The sequence below is a fragment of the Vipera berus genome (assembly GCF_964194415.1).
Source record: "Vipera berus genome assembly, chromosome: 2".
NCBI classification, from domain to species: Eukaryota; Metazoa; Chordata; class Lepidosauria; order Squamata; family Viperidae; genus Vipera; species Vipera berus.
Window position 1 is genome coordinate 64467937 of NC_138203.1, and position 17192 is coordinate 64485128.

Genomic DNA, 17192 nt, shown 5'->3' on the forward strand with positions numbered 1-17192 from the left:
TACAATATATTCTGTGTATTAAGTAGGTCAAATAATTTATTTAAAACTATTTTTTGTGGATTTAATCTTGTTTTTTTTTAAATGTGTGTAGAATCTGGGATTATTTGAGTTGGGTTTATTTGAAATGTGAAATTTCTCAAGTTATTTTTTTAGAAAATCCAGCTGGCAACCCAGATTGTAACTGCTTGAATTGCTTGAGGAAAATTGGGCTTTTATTGTAATAGTTTCGAGATACCGAGTTTCGCCGTTCTTTTCCACAAACCAACTCAGAAAATAGAGAAATTCTTGGGTTCCCCCCCCCCAACTGAATCTTTATACCTGCGCAAAAGTCATATTTCAGCTTTGCAGTCTTTATGCACCCACTGCATTGTCTGATTTCAGTTTGAGAACCCTACTCATAATTAAACAAGTTTGTTCTTTTTCCATATTGTAAATTGCAGCTGTAGGAATGTGGCTTTTTCTTTTTGCATGATGTGGTTATCCTATGGCGGGTAGGCAACCTTGGCTCTTTTATGACTCGTGGACTTCAACTCCCAGAATTCCTGAGCCAGCATGGCTTAGCATGGAAACCTCTCCCTTTCCCCTCAGCATGGCTAGCTCAGGAATTCTGGGAGTTGAAGTCCACGAGTCATAAAAGGTTGCCTACCCCTGTCCTATGGCTAATTGATCCATGATTTACTTACCTAGGGTCTCATTTCCTTGAATTATAAAAAGGCCACTTTGGCTGGCTTTATCCAGCCCTCTACATTTATTCTTGTGTTGTAAAAATCCAGCCACTTAATGGTCTTACATATTTTTCCATATTTGGAAAACAGTAAACTCTGTAAGCTTTGGTGTTTTCTGAACTTAGTTGTTTGCCTGCAGATTAGCTGATTAGTAACATCAGTGCTCATCAATGTTTTCCTCTAACTGTGAACGGGGATGGAAATGAAGCAGTCAAGCTTTTAATGTAATCCAGGGCTATTTTATTTATTTTGCAGGTGTGTGTGTGTGTGTGTGTGTGTGTATGTGGAGAGGGGTGATGTAGCAGAGAAAATAATACGGCAACCCAGTAATTAAATCCAGTATAATCATTAAATCACAGAGGATGAAACTGAGAAAGGTAGGTTAAGATACAGGGTAGCTAGTACTGATTTTTCTTTGCTTCTAACCATACATCCATGTACTTAACTTAAATGTGACTGGCTGATTTGTGCCTATTATATAATATAATCAACTCTGTGAAGCCATTAGATATATCTCTAGCTATAAATAATACATTCTTTTTGGAAGATTTATAGCATGTTACTTGCAATAAGAAGCTACCATATAAGCTATAATTAAATGTAAACATATTCAGTATAACACCACACTACAATGCAAATGATCGGAAGTTTAAATAGATGAATAATACTAAAAAAACTTGTAACATGATTTTGAAAGAGCTAGAAGCCTAGAAAATAAAATTAGCTTGGCATTCACTTCTGAACATATGCCATAAAAAGTACAACCTTTTTAAAATCAAGAGCTCATAGAGCTGTTGTGAAATAATTTTAAGGACAAAAGAGAGTGCAGGCAAACCAAAAGGTTAACGTATCCAAAAAAACCCTTCCACATCCATAAATTTTATTTTTTATTTATTTTTTATTTTTAATCCCATTTATATCCCGCCCTTCTCCGAAGACTCAGGGCAGCTTACAATCTAAGCACAATCAATGTGCTTAGCAATAGCCTTCATTCTATGTATATGCCTGCTTATTAGGGCTTTGGGGGGGCAAGCAGCATTATTACAAAGTCAGCTTATTGCCCCCAACAATCTGGGTCCTCATTTTACCTACCTCGGAAGGATGGAAGGCTGAGTCAACCTTGAGCCTGGTGGGATGTGAACCTGCACTAATTGCAGGCAGCTGGTGTTACTTAAGGAGGCATTAGCCCACTGCTCCACCAAGGCTACAATTGTTCATCTCATCCAAGTTCTAATAGAATTGCAGCTCACCAAAACATGGATTGCTATCACAATTTGTTCCTGCTGTGCCTAAAAAAATCCAGTAGCAAAATGAGAAGTTTTTACACTTGCTGCTACAAAGAGCAGTTCAAAATAAATGAATAAAATGACTTTGAAAATTACTGAAAACAGATTTTAGGAATTATATAATATTAAGCTACTTCCCATGTAAAATGGTTTTAAATTTATTTCTCGTGAAAAGTTTTTATATTATGAATTTGGAAGGTTTTATTATTTTCTTAAACTGTGATTACTAAAAGTGAATGTTATATTGCTTCTTGCCCAACTCTAATCCTAATGAAATCATGAGTTTTATTCTGGTGGGGAGAGGAAGTGATTGGGAGAGTGTCAAAGCATTATTGTCTTATAATTTTTAAAGCAACATATTTAAATACGTCATGATTTTGATATTCTTTTAATATTTCAATGCTCAATGATATATAAATAGACTTCACCATGCAATCTTCCTCTGTGCCAGGAAGCCCTGAAGCTAATGATTCTGAGCTACAGAAACAATTTATTTTTCAAAATTCAGCATGTACTGTACATATGAGAACTAATTCAGTAAAAACAAATGTGTTGATAAGTTGTACAATGCAGTCATGTAAGCTTATGTCAAAATATTACATTTGATAGAGCTTCATGTTTACCAATGTTACTGCAACCAGACATCACACTGATTGCCTTGTGGAATTTTATCCAAATAAGAAGAAATAAAGCTGAATCACATAGTAAAATTAATGTAACATTAAAGAATAGCTATAGAAAACAAAACATGTTGCTTAGAACATTAGGAATGTATAAAGGATCCAGGAAAAATGTACAGTCGTGGGAAAGAAGACAACCTACTACAATCTATTATTAGCACAACCATTTTATCCCCAAAGTCTGGACTATTCTTTGCCACTTTTCCTATTCTGGAATAGGAAACATTTGGAAACCAAGCAAGGCATACTATTCCTTGAGATATTCTCTGCAATTCTTTTGAAATGTCAGAAATATGTTCTGTTTTTCTAATATTAAAATGTTCTAAGGTAACTTACAATTCAACCAAAAACAACACTGGAAACTTGTAAGCACAAAGAGAACAACAACTACTACATGGAGCAATACATAAAGTGTTGGTCCTATCAGGGAACAATGACATTTGTTACTTTGTTCTCACTGGCATTCTTGTACATCAAGATGGCACCACTATATCTACATATCTCCTATATGATGAGTCAGTCCCAGAAAGCAAATTGGAGTAGGAAAGATCTTCTGCATTCTATCTCATAACTTTCAAATAGGTATGTGAAGCTGTTAGAAGTCTAGGGATTTGAAACAAGGTGTCATCAGAGTTCCCATATCAGAGGGGATTTTGAACATGCTGAACCAATGATATTGTGGCTGTGATAGAGTGTTAGCAACGATGAGGACCATGATAGAAGTATGCGGATACATGACTTGTTCTTATCCACGAGTGTGCTGTGTTCACAAGATGCATTTGTACATGGTTCATGTCACTGCACGTTTTTTTTTTTGTTCGTCAGAAAGTTCATTTCTAACTGTACATTTTTTCCCTGCTCTCTGCACCTGTTGTGATAACTTATCTGGTAACCATAGTGAATCCCATATGACTAGCTATGTTATGGTTTCAGTCTGTTTATTGCGCATGTCTAGAGAAAGTTCTGGGTTGTTATCTGTATTGTTTTATTCTCTTTGCTGTTACTGACTGTTACGTTAGGATGTAGCCCAGCTAGCTCTGTATAATATATATTTAGTTTTTATATTTTTGTAAGTAAAAGGTATTTAGTAAGATTATGCGTCTTGTTTTTCTTGCCTTCCTGCAAGTGTATCATGCATTCTCTGAAGCACGGTCCGTCGCCCTCTACAAAGGTGATTTTTACCTTGACATTTTGGTAGCAGAGAATGGTTTGATTTATGTTTTTGGAGATGCATGTTTCTGCGGCTGTTATCAGTTAGTGCTAGTGAGGCAGCGGTGATTAACTGCTGAAACATGTCAGGAAGGAAGCCACGGCTGAAACGGGAGGCCAGGAGCTTGTCTGTTGGGCATCTCCCTTCGACCTTAAGGACTCCGATAGCTTCGGCCACACGCCTTGGAGAAGACGCACCTGCTCCTGTCTACGATGCAGGGTCAGTCACTCCTTTTTCTACTTTTCCAAGCTCCCTGGCAGCTGCTTTTGGAAATGTTCACACTCCAGGGGCTCAAGATGAATTTCAAAGGCTTGGAGCGAAACCTAAAGTTCAGCCAAAGAAAATTTCTTCTGCTCCTTCAAGCCCCAAGCAAACTATGCGAGATAGGGCTATGCAAGGCTACTGTGAACAAATTGGGGTTTTTGAAAGGCGTTTGCAGCAGGCAAAGAAATATGTGTCAATGGTTCAGCAATATGAGAGGAATTATGAGCATGAACCGGCCATATTGCCACACCCACAAGGAGAAGCCATATTGCCTCCTTCTTTCCCAAAGCCTAAGTCACGCCCATCATTGAGTGTCATGCAAGACGATTGGGAACCGGAGGCTCCTATGTCACATGATTATGGGCTGTCCCAAAGGCCATACAGAGCCACAGTGATGCCTGAAGCAAATGTTATAGCACCATCTACTGGTGAAGCTGCATTAAGACATGAATTGGAGCTCTCACTCTCGCAATTGTCGATGGAGGAATCTTTGCTCAGAGATACAAGATTTCTGCCGTTATCTGAGGCTCCAGTCCCTGATGGTGCTAGGATTCCTGTTACTGTTGCTTCTTCTGTTAATATTGCTTCTATGCAAGCCCCTCTACCTGGCAGAGCACAGCCATATGTAACCCACATGCAATTGCCACCGGGTTCTTATATGCGAAGGCCAGTGTCATCTGCAGATTATGCTAATGCACCAGCCCCAGCGCCAGCGTCTCCTGCTGGCCAGGGTGGAATAGCAGCTCAAAGACAGTCACAGCCAGCACCAAGACTACCGGCAGCTTCAATGCAACTGCCGCATGTCCAGGCACGGACGCCACTGGTGCCCCCTGCAGGTTATGGTCGGATTGCACAACCTGCACAGCCAGTACCTCAATTGTATATTCCTCATCAAACACCTTCCATTGTACCACTGGCTGGTGACTCAAAATTAAAGAAGTCAGGACAGAATTACAGGGCATGGGTCAGTGAGGTTGGACTTTTGCTACGCAGAGAAGGTACTCACATGATGGTGTTTAATCCTCCTGCCCAGCCATGGACTCCTGACATATGGGACTTGGATAATAGAGCATGCACAACATTATTGATGTCAATGGACACTGAATTGCAGCTCACGTTTTCACAAGATGCAACTGCCCAACAAATTTGGACTCAGTTAGAGGCATGTTATCGGCCTACATCAATTGAGTCTACATGTTTACTTTTGTCTGAGTTCCATGGTTCCAGATTAAAACCTGGTGAACATATTGGAGCACATTTGACTAAAATGAAAGGTATTAGAAAAGAACTGGGTGAAAAAGGCTATCCTATTGATGATTTTCAAATGATCAGCATTATCATCAATTCTTTGAATCATAAGTGGAAAGATGCTATTTCCAAGATTAATCAAGTGCCTATTGCTCAACGCACAGTGGATCATGTATGCAGAATTTTAGCCGAAGAAGAGGCACTTATGCAAGCTGCGCCACATTTAAGGGAACCACCTGCATCAAGAGCTTCAGCGAGGCGTGCCTTCCGTGGAAGGACCTACGTTCCAAGGATGCCAAGATGCTACATCTGCAATCGTGTGGGACATGCCACCCGGGATTGTCCCCAACGAGTTCCAGCGCCCGTCACATACCAGCCCAGAGGAACAGATTCCAGAGGAGGCAGAGGTAGAGGCGGACGACAAAGTCGTGGTCGTGGTTCCAGGCGTGATCCACAAGCTCCACTTGCCACATTGGTTGTGACCAACGATCCACAGCCTCAACCAGAGTACGACAGACGACTTCTTTGGACTTTAGACAGTGGAGCAGCATTACATGTTACCTACAGAAAAGAGCTTTACACTGAGATGCACGAGCCTGAACCTGAACTTCGTGAACTTTATTCTTTTTCCAATCATCCTGTTCAGGTCATGGGAAAAGGAACTGTTTATATTGAAGAGCTTGATGCTCTCATTCCAAATGTTTACTATGTTCCGTCTGCCAGTAGTAATTTGCTTAGTCAGAGTCATTTGTCTAGGTTTTCTCATTTTCAGGTCCACCATCTTGAAAAAGCAAGTTATATAGTCAAAGACGGAGATATTGTTGCTGAAACCATGTTGATTGGTGGTGTTTATTATTTAAAACCAAAGTCTAAGCAGCAAGAGCAGGCAAGTATACACGTTCCAAAAAGCACAGGCCCAGAGAAAGACGTCCCAGAGAGAGATCCTGTTGCTACTCCAAAGGTTCCTAATAATGATAAAAATACAAAAAAGACACAGGTTGCTCACAGCAAGCCTGGGGTTCCTAACAAAAATGCTAATGTTGAGAATTCACTAACAGGTAAACCTTTGCATTCCAGGTGTATCCATAAGTGGCACAGAAGATTGGGTCATGCCAGTTTCCGTGTTCTGAAGAAGATGCCAGAGTTCGCAAGAGGTTTGGATCTAAAGGGGTGTAAGGTGTTTTTGGACTGTGCTGTCTGCAAGAAAGCCAAATCCAAGGCAGCAGCAATTCCAAAACGCGCTACACGCCTGTCAACACGCATTTTTGATTTGGTACACACTGACATAGTTGGTCCTTTTGCACCAACACTTGGTGGTAAAAGATATTTCTTGACAATCGTTGATAATTATTCTAGATATGGATATGTATATCCTATGAAAGAAAAATCTGAGACCTTTCAGATCTTTAAAGACTTTGCTAGTCTTGTCTATACCCAATTCGAGGTCAACATTGCCAGAATCCAGAGTGATCGTGGTGCTGAATTCATGTCTCAGCGTTTCCAGGACTGGATGCGTGAGAATGGGATAGTACATCAGACATCTGCTCCTTATACTCCAGCTGAAAATGGGGTGGCAGAACGCAGAAATGGGGTTTTGCAAACCATGATGCGTTGCCTCCTTGAAGATGCTAACCTCAGTCTTCCATACTGGGGTGAAGCTATCAAATATGCTAACCATATCATCAACCGTATTTGGAGTAGTGCGATAAATCAGACCCCTTATTTCATGTTGTATGGACACAAGCCTGATCTCTCACATCTCCATATTTTTGGTTCCTATGCTATGGTGAATATTCCTTTAGCCCAAAGAAAGAAAGGGGGTCCTGCAGCAAAAAGGATGAGATTTATGGGCATTGATGATAATTCAAAATGGAGCAAATACATTGACTCTCATCATGTTATTGTGGTTTCACAATCTGCTACTTTTGAGGAAGATGCTGACTGGTCCAGGATTCATTCTAACGATCCTGGAGTTTATTTTCCTAGAGATGATGTTGCTGATGCCACGCAACCTGATGATCAAGATGCACAGGAGAATGTTCCTTCCACGAGTTCTTCTCAACCTACTGTTCCGTCTTCGCAAGCCGCCGATGTTGCTGCTGGCGACGATGATGAAGACGAGGACGACACGGAAGAAGAATGGACGGTTGGCCCGAGACGTTCCAAGAGGACCACAAAGGGAATCCCTCCAAAACGGTATTCGTGGCAAGTAACAAAAACACCTGTACCTTTGATTTGTAATGTTACACTTCCACCTGAGAAGTTCACACAGATCAAACATCTTCCTGAATCAGAACAAGATAAATGGTTTGAGGCGATGCAGGCTGAAATGGACAGTCTAAAGAAACTCCAAGTATTTACGCCCGCAGGCCCTCCAGCAAACAAGAAAGTTATTGGTACTCGATGGGTCTACAGGATCAAAAAGAAGCCGAATGGTGAGTCGTTGTACAAGGCCAGACTCGTAGCCCAGGGTTTCGCTCAACGTTATCCTGAGGACTATACAAATACATACTCACCCACGGTGCGAACTGAAAGTGTGAAAATTGCTTTAGCCACTGCAACTATCCTTGGCCTAGAGGTTTTCCAGTTCGACGTTGAAACGGCTTATCTACACGCTGATCTTGATGAAGAAATTTACGTCAAAGGTCCTCCAGGTTTCAGACAGCAAGAAGGGGATACCTGGTTTCTACACAAAAGTCTTTATGGTCTGAAACAGTCTGGTTTAATGTGGTACTTATGTCTTTCTGACAAACTAAATTCAATGGGCTTTATTAAGTCCGAAACAGATGAATGCGTGTTTACCAAAAGATCCGGTAATAGGTATGAGATAATTCTTGTTTATGTCGATGATATTGTTTATATTGGTCCAAATAAGCAGATGAGTGAGGTTTTTGCTAAAGCTTTACAAAAGTTTTTCACATTGAAGTGTTTAGGATGTATTAACACTTATTTAGGTGTTCAAATTGCCAAAACTCAGAAGGGGTTTAGTCTCACACAAGAAGAGAAGATTGAACAACTGTTACATCACTGTAACATGGAGGATGCTAAACCTGTGAGTATACCCATGCAAACCGACTTTCACATTTTGGCACATGAACCAAGTCCTGAGTTCGAAGATCAAACACTATATCGCTCAGTCATTGGGTCGCTGCTGTATATTAGTAGTTGGACTAGACCCGACATTGCACTTAGTGTTAATCTTTTATCACGACACGTAGGCAAGGCAAAACAGTTTCATTGGACATGTGTTAAAAAGTTATTGAGGTATCTAAAACACACCAAAGACATGAAGTTGTTGTTGGAACCCACACATACTGACTATGCAGAGTTATGTTGTTTTGCAGATTCAGATTGGGCGAGTGATAAGAAGTCACGGAAAAGTACATCAGGTTACATGATGTTTTTAAATGGATGTCCTGTTTACTGGCATGTGCGTAAACAGAATCTTGTTTCTTGTTCCTCTACAGAAGCTGAGTATGCTTGTGTGTCTGATGCATGCAATTCTTTAACCTGGTTTGATGCTTTAGTCACAGATATCTGGACACATCCGATTCGACCAATCACAGTGATGGAAGATAATGAATCTGTGGTTTATATTTCTGAAACACGTTTTACAGGTTCAAGGTCCAGACACATTGACATCCGATATCAAAATATAAGGCAACTGGTTAAACAAGGTTTTGTGACATTACAGTATGTGCCTACACGTGATCAAATTGCTGACATGCTGAACAAACCACTTCCTACAGCCCAGCATGAGTATCTACGTGAGAAGATGTGCCTTACTTGAGTCTTCACTTTGCTGACGAAAGGAGGGGAATGTCACTGCACGTTTTTTTTTTTGTTCGTCAGAAAGTTCATTTCTAACTGTACATTTTTTCCCTGCTCTCTGCACCTGTTGTGATAACTTATCTGGTAACCATAGTGAATCCCATATGACTAGCTATGTTATGGTTTCAGTCTGTTTATTGCGCATGTCTAGAGAAAGTTCTGGGTTGTTATCTGTATTGTTTTATTCTCTTTGCTGTTACTGACTGTTACGTTAGGATGTAGCCCAGCTAGCTCTGTATAATATATATTTAGTTTTTATATTTTTGTAAGTAAAAGGTATTTAGTAAGATTATGCGTCTTGTTTTTCTTGCCTTCCTGCAAGTGTATCATGCATTCTCTGAAGCACGGTCCGTCGCCCTCTACAAAGGTGATTTTTACCTTGACAGTTCATTTAATGACTGTTCATATGACACACTGAACCATATCACATGGGCTTAGTTTGCATAACATGCTAAGCTGAAAGGTAGTTGGCTTGTTTGTTCAGTGTATTATGAAGATAGAATTTTAGTTTTGGACATTTTGGCATTAACACAAGGAAAGAACAGATGTACAAACAGTTTTGGCCTTGCTTACTTTGGAGGTCTGGGGTACTGTTCACCAGATTTAGCTAGCTTATTTGAGGTCAAATAGAAGAGGTAATAGAAAAGTAGTCAGATAGGAAAGGAGCAGGAACGGATGAAATGGTGATTTAACTGTTAAATCTACAGGGGGAAAGGCAGTTACAAATGCTATTAGGTCAATGGCAAAAATATGGAACAAGATTGTGAGCCTCCAGATTGGGAAAGATCAGTAGTACATATACAAAAGAAGACATATGCAAGGGAATGTGGAAATTATGAAGCCACTGCACTAGATCCTCATTCAAGCAATGTTTTTTACTTAACAAAAATGGAGTCCTATAAGGCAGGGCTTTTCAACCAGTGGTACGGGTACCACCTGTGGTACATTGGCACCTGGCAAGCAGTAGAGGGGGAGAGGAATGAGCTGGTGGCAGCACCGCACAAGCCTGAGCGAGAGATGGCTGGAGCTGCAGGGTTGTCAGGGCTCAGCAGAAGCGCCAGGATCAGCACCAGGCTCCAGCTGGAGCGCGGCGCTGATCCTGGCGCTTCTGCTGAGCCCAGAAGAAGCACCGATCAGCTGGAATGTTGCAGCATCTCCAGGGTCTTGTGATTTACATTCAGATGCTTGGCAACTGATTCATATTTATGACAGTCACAGTGTCCCAGGTTCATGTAAAGTGATCAAAACCTGCTGCAACCACCCAGCAAAGGGGGGGGGCGAAATAAAAACCAAACACTCCCCCCACCTCACCCCCGCTGCCAATCCTCAACAGAAATGCTCACAACAATGAAAATCGTGGACAGGAGGAAGAGCACCGCCGGGCGGGCAGGCAGGTGTCTTGCTCGGCTGTGGCTTGGGGGGCACTTTTTTCAGTGCCATTGTAACTTCAAACAGTCACTAAGCGAACTGTTGTAAGTCGAGGACTACCTGTACTTCCATCACTTTTTTCCTTTTTTTTTTAGTCATCAAGTTTTTGACACCTTGCTAGGTGACTGGTGGTACTCGGATGTTACCATATCCTAAAAGTGGTACAATGGGTGAAAAGGTTGAAAAGCCCTGCTATAAGGAAATGGAAATGAACAGATTTCAAAAAGGCAAAGGGATGTAACTTCTGATAGCTAAGATAAGATGGATAAACTAGAGAGCAAGAAAATTTAAGAAGCAGGTTTATATTTGCTTTACCTACTACAGCAAGACTTCTGATTATACAGATCATGCTAGAATATAGACTACATTAAAAATATAAATAATAATAATAATAATAATAATAATAATAATAATAATAATAATAATAATAATAAATAATAATAATAATAATATAGCACGCATGTGCGGGGGAACCTTTACCTTTACCTTTAATAATAATGAAGTTGGAAGGGACCTTGGAGGTCATCTAGTCCAACCCCCTGCTCAGGCAGAAAACCCTATACCATTTCGGACAAATGGCTGTCCAGTCTCTTCTTAAAAACTTCCAGTGTTGGAGCATTCACCGCTTAACACCTGATTATAGTAGTCTTCTGAGGAATCTTTTTAAGGAAAGACATTATACAAACTAGACTTGGATAAACAATTTGGGACAATATCATAGTACATATATTATGGGTTGGTATGTGCACCATAGACAAAGATGGATGCTGACATCATATCTGTTTCACTTAACCAGTAAAGATAAGTGATAGGATTGAAAGAAATAAGACATGGAATTAAAAATGGAGGTCGAAAATATGGGATATATATAGATGATACCATTTTGAGAAGTAGAAGTAAAGACTTAGAAGACTTTATATAACATGACTTAATATAACATGACATATTTATATTTAACATTTTTTCTTTCATTATGAACCCTTCTAAGTCTACTTCTCAAAATGGTATCATCTACGTATAAAGTAATTGATAATTAATTACAATGCTTAGGGAACTCATAGCAGATGCCACAAAAAATAGTAGTTTCTTAGGCTCAGTAATAGGATATGCTTGAGAAGTAGATACTAATTTCAGGGAGAATAAGAACAACCGTCATGAAATCATGAAGGATCGGGATACTTCAGGGACTAAATCAGAATAATTAATGCCTCTGTTTTTTTGAAATGTGTTGGTTCATCATTTCCTTATAGAACTCCAATTCCTTTATGTAAATAATAAATAATTCCAATAGTAACATATATTTGTATAAGGGAATATTTTACAGTATTTTGACATAAAATTACTATCATATATAATTATTTCCATCTTTGAGAATAAGCATGCAGGAATATGCCAGTTCAGATTAGAATTAGTATTATATTTTGTTAACACTGTACTATCATTCTTTAAGTGTTTAAAGTGCCTATTTTCTGGAATATACATTTATCAGTAAAATAGAGGCTTTTAAGTATGTACCGTATATACTTGACTATAAGCCGAATTTTTCAGCCCACTTTTTGGGCTGAAAAATTCCACTTCGGCTTATACTCCAGTCAACAAAAAAACTTACCGAGGACTTGTGCGCGGCCGAGGCTTTGGTGCTTCCGGGATCGCGCGCACCTCTCCCAAGCCACCGCCGTCCGAGACCTGCAGGTCTCCGTTCCTCCGCGCCCTGCCTGCCTGCTTCTTTCAGCTGTCTGCCCATCAGCTGTCCATAGGGATGCTGCAAAGCTCTCCTTCTCTAGGCCTTGGACTCCCTCCTGGCTGAAGAGTAGATGAACCAAGCCAGCAAGGAGACAAAATGTTTCTGCAGCTGTTTTTCCTCTGAAGGTTTTTTGTTTTTTTTTAAAAGTAATCTCCGAAGGTTATGCCAGAAAATGGAGGACGCTGGGTCTTTGCAAGCTTTAGCTGTCCGCCTGGCTGCCTGAAGGCCGCCCTTTTCAGGCAGTCTGACAGACAGCTAAAACTTGCAAAGACCCAGCGTCCTCCATTTTCTGGCACAACTTTTAGGGATTTATTATTATTATTCCTACTACTACTATTACTACTACTACTACTTCAGGAGTAAAAAGTTGCAGAAAAAAATTCTCTCCTTACTAGCTTAGTTCCTCTACTCTTCCATCTGGAGCCAAGGTAAGATTTTAAAAAGGGATATTGGTTGGAAGGCAGAGGGAGAGTTTAGTTTTAGCATCTAAAAAAAGGGGGGGGGAAATCAGCGAGTACATCCCAACCAGCTTTTTATGTTTTTGTTATTGAAGAAATATGGGGGAGGGGGAGGGGTTCTGGGGTGGGTTGGGGAGGGGATAATATTGTAACTTCAATAAAAATTTTCAATAAAAAAAAAGAAATATGGCTTTCTGGGGGAAGGTGGGGAGGGCGTTAAGGAAGGAAAGGGTTTTTGGAAGCTCGTCCTGAAGCTGCCTTTTGTGCAAGGGGCCTTTTCTCAAAGCCTAGAGAGGCAGCTTTGTTGCCTCCCCGTAGACAGCTGATGGGCGAACACCAAAAGCTCCAAAAGGCTAGGGAACTAGTCCCAGAACACCTTGGTAGGAGGAAGGGCAGAGGCAGAATTGGGAAAGAGGTAAGACAGGGTTTTCCTTCCCAGATGTTTCTCTTTGGCAAGACAGCCAGCTGTGCTGAAGCCCAGTATCTGGGGGTGGGGGAGACCTGAGGCAGGCGGGCTGGTGCTTGCATTAGGCCTCCCAGGATCCCAGAGGCTTGCAGAGCGCGGATCCAGCCTCCGAGGCATGCAGAACGGCGGATCGGCTTATACTCGAGTCAACAACTTTTCCCAGTTTTTGGGGGTGAAATTGGGGGTCTCGGCTTATACTCGAGTCGGCTTATACTCAAGTATATACGGTAACTATTTTCATGGAAAACTTTATTAAGAGTTATAACATATCCAAATCAAAATTGAGACAGAATCCACACTTCCATATGACAATACAAAAAGTTACAATATAAAACCATATATTAACACTGCAATGTATTAAAATGCTTGAAATACAATATAATCCAGCTCAGAATCAAGCCTTTTTGAATTCAAGTCTAAGGCATGCAAAAAAGTATGTGAAGCAGCGTTTTCCCAACCAGATGCCCTCCACTAATAGGACTACAGCTCCCAAAATTCTAGGCTAGATAATCATTTACACCAAGATGGAAAGCTACTCAAGATTTTTTTTCTTATGTTGTGCCAGATTACCCCTTCCACCAATTTCTTATACACATAGTAAGCTAAAAGAAACTAGAATAGGAATCCAAATTTACTAGAACTAGAAGGTAAACATGAGACAAACAATTAGTATTCAAAAATTATGGGTTCTTGATTAATTAGAAATAAAAGGCTGTTATTGAACTATCTTTTCACATAGTGAATGCTTCCAGGTTTTTTTTAACAATTTTTATTACTTTTTCAATTTACAGCCTATATGTCTAGAAAGCATCATGGTACCTGGGTAGTCATCAATTGAATAACAGAGTTTTCAATACATAGTTCGGGTTATGTTATCATAGCATCCTTCTCTATTTCCATCAACATTCAATACAACTTATTCAAAATAACAGATTTATAAGAATAGCATGGTCAATTAAAAAGATTTTGTCAGTCCAATTTCAATGAAGAATATCTATATCCTGTTATTAGATTTTATCTAATTTTGATGTTAATTGTAGTATCCAAGTTTAACCTTTGACATCCCAAATAGTATTCAGAACCCAAAATTCCCTTATTTTATTACTCCAAAGATTGTATCATCTAACATACACCCAATAGTTAAATAGCTAACTTCTACCTAATAAACATTGTTTGTTTCATATCCTGATATGTCACAAGTTACCAATCAGAGAGCCTATTTTTATCAATCTACTTCTACTTATACATAACCAAAATTTTAACATCAAAGATAGGATCCATAAGCCAATTTTCCATTATGTCAATATATAAATTTATAATATTTGGAATAAGCCTAATAAGTACTTAAACACATTTTAATTCTATCTCATGAATATTTTCTATTTCAGATCCTAATAAGTCACTAATTATTAACAAAAGGACCTATAATAGTTCTCTAGGAATTAATTTTTTTAAAATCTAACTCTAGGTTTCTTTTTTTGCCAGTCGGGTTTCCTGACAAAGGGCTTTAAATTGCCAAGTAAGTCTTCCTTTGCTCGCATGCATATTATTTGCACCAGAGGAGGTCATCCAACCATCAGCGATGTACAAAGGTTGAACCATTTATAGTCATTATATTGTTGCCATGTTATTATTTGCTCTGTCTGCAGTTCAGTCTGGATTCTTCTTCCATCTGGGTTGATCTGTTTTAAGGAGAAAATCTTATGCAGTGTTATAGTTAGTAGTTGACTGTCCAGTCTTTCCCCAGGTTGTCTTAGTTGGTCTTCGGCGTCCTCTATGTTGGCATCACTATCTTGCCTGTAGTGTACTTCTGACATTACAGGCTTCAGTTATAGAAAGGGTCAAAAGTTGAGTATTAAGTTTTTCCCTAGTTTGTTGTTGATCTTTAGGATTGTCTGTCATAGTAGTAGTTCTTTGTACTTTAATAATTGTAGGTTCCTTGAATAAAGTCAGGTTTTGGATAATAGTTTTTTCAGTACTTTGTTGTTGCTTATATTCTTCTGTCTCAATAGTAGTATCTTCCAAGTTTGTTATATTCTGAAGTGTAAATTCTTTAGTTGAAGTCTGGGTTGCAGTTTGTAAATTAAAGTTGGCATGTAAATTATTTAATCTGGAGATAGACATTTCAGTGACTCTATAGATTGTTTCAAATATAAGATTATAGTCAAGTGAGGTTTGTGGCTGATCGTTCTCCATTTTGTAGTAATTATAAATAGTCCTTAGTGGAGGCTATTTTTCAAAGAAAAATCAGTGTGTCCACCTCCACAAGTCTAAGCCAAATTCATCCCCAGCTGTTTCAGGTTTTTATCTTAATGCCAAGGTCAGTCCAAAATGTAAGCAAGCTTGTTTGCCAATGGTATTCACTTGCTGTAACAGATTTTTCTTTTTTGTCTCCTTTTTTAGATTGATAGGTAGAACAGTCCATTTCTCTTAATATAGGAATTTTGGGCCAAAGGTAGAAAGGCAGTAAGTCGAATTAATCAGTATCATGTAGTTCAAGGCTTTTTCTTTTCTCTCCCAATGTAGACAAAGGCCGCTATTAGGGTGTGGGGTGGGGAAACCTTCCCTCTCTTCTAGCAAGGGGAAACAAATTCGGAAAGCTTTGACAGGAAGAGTAGACAATTAGGAAAAGAAGAAGGCAATTCTCACCCAGTTTTCAAATGCTTTAAAGTGCTTTATTGTAATTTTGGCTTCGGCAGGAGACAGTTAAACGATGGGCCATGGGAGTGGCTGATCCTTTCTTCTTTGGTTCGGAGAGTAGCTCCAAGCTGACAGGAGGGCTGCCGCCCTTCTACCGCTGACTGGAGATACCTCTCCCCTGCTCGTCAGCCCTCCAGGGCGACTTTCAACCCCTTTACAGGGGCCCCCCGATGAAGAAATCCAGGCGACGCGAGGAACGATTCCCTCGCATGTCTGGCTGCGCCGGGATCCAGATCCGGAAGCCCAGTTAGTTCTTTTTCATTCAGAATACATGCACTTTACTGGAAAAAATAGTTTTTCCATTTTGGATTTTCTGAATTTTTGTACATCTTTTACACTGAATATTATAGGTTTCACTAATATGTAAAAGAAATGTGAATAAACAAATGATGTTTGTGCTTTCATTTCATACCAATATGTGAAGTATAATTATGTAAATTCAGTCAGTTCAATCAAAGTGATAATTAGAACCAATTGTCCAAGTACTTCATTAATAAGCCTGATTTGAACCAACCCAGTCTCTGTAAATCTATAAACTTTGGCTATCCTTACTCCAGTGAAGGTCACATTACACATGTTCCAGAGGAATGAATTGTTTGGTCTAGTCCAGGGGTAGGCAACCTTGGCTCTTTTATGACTCATGGACTTCAACTCCCAGAATTCCTGAGCCAGCGTAGGAGTTGAAGTCCATGAGTCATAAAAGAGCCGAGGTTGCCTACCCCTGGTCTAGTCAGTGCGTTAAGGCACTAGGCTAGAAAATAGAAGATTATGATTTTAGGTCCCGCCTTAGCCATAAAAGGCAGCAGCTTCCTCCTTCTATTTTACCCACAACTGTTGTAAGGTGGGTTGGGCTGAGAGACTGTAACTAGCCAAAGTCATCCAGTTGGCTTTCATGCCTAAGGCAGGACTTGAACTCTTAGGCTCCTGATTTTTAGCGTGGTGCCTCAATCACTGGACCAAACTGGCTTATAATGCTGAAAGCAGTGGAAAATTGTAATTAATATTATTACTGAATTGAGATGTAGTGATGCAATGTATAAGGGAGAATGATACATTAGAACAGACATGTCAAACACAAGGCCCGGGGGCCGGATCCGGCCCGCAAACTGGTTTCATGTGGCCCGCAAAGCCATCCTGGAAACAGTGAGGGAA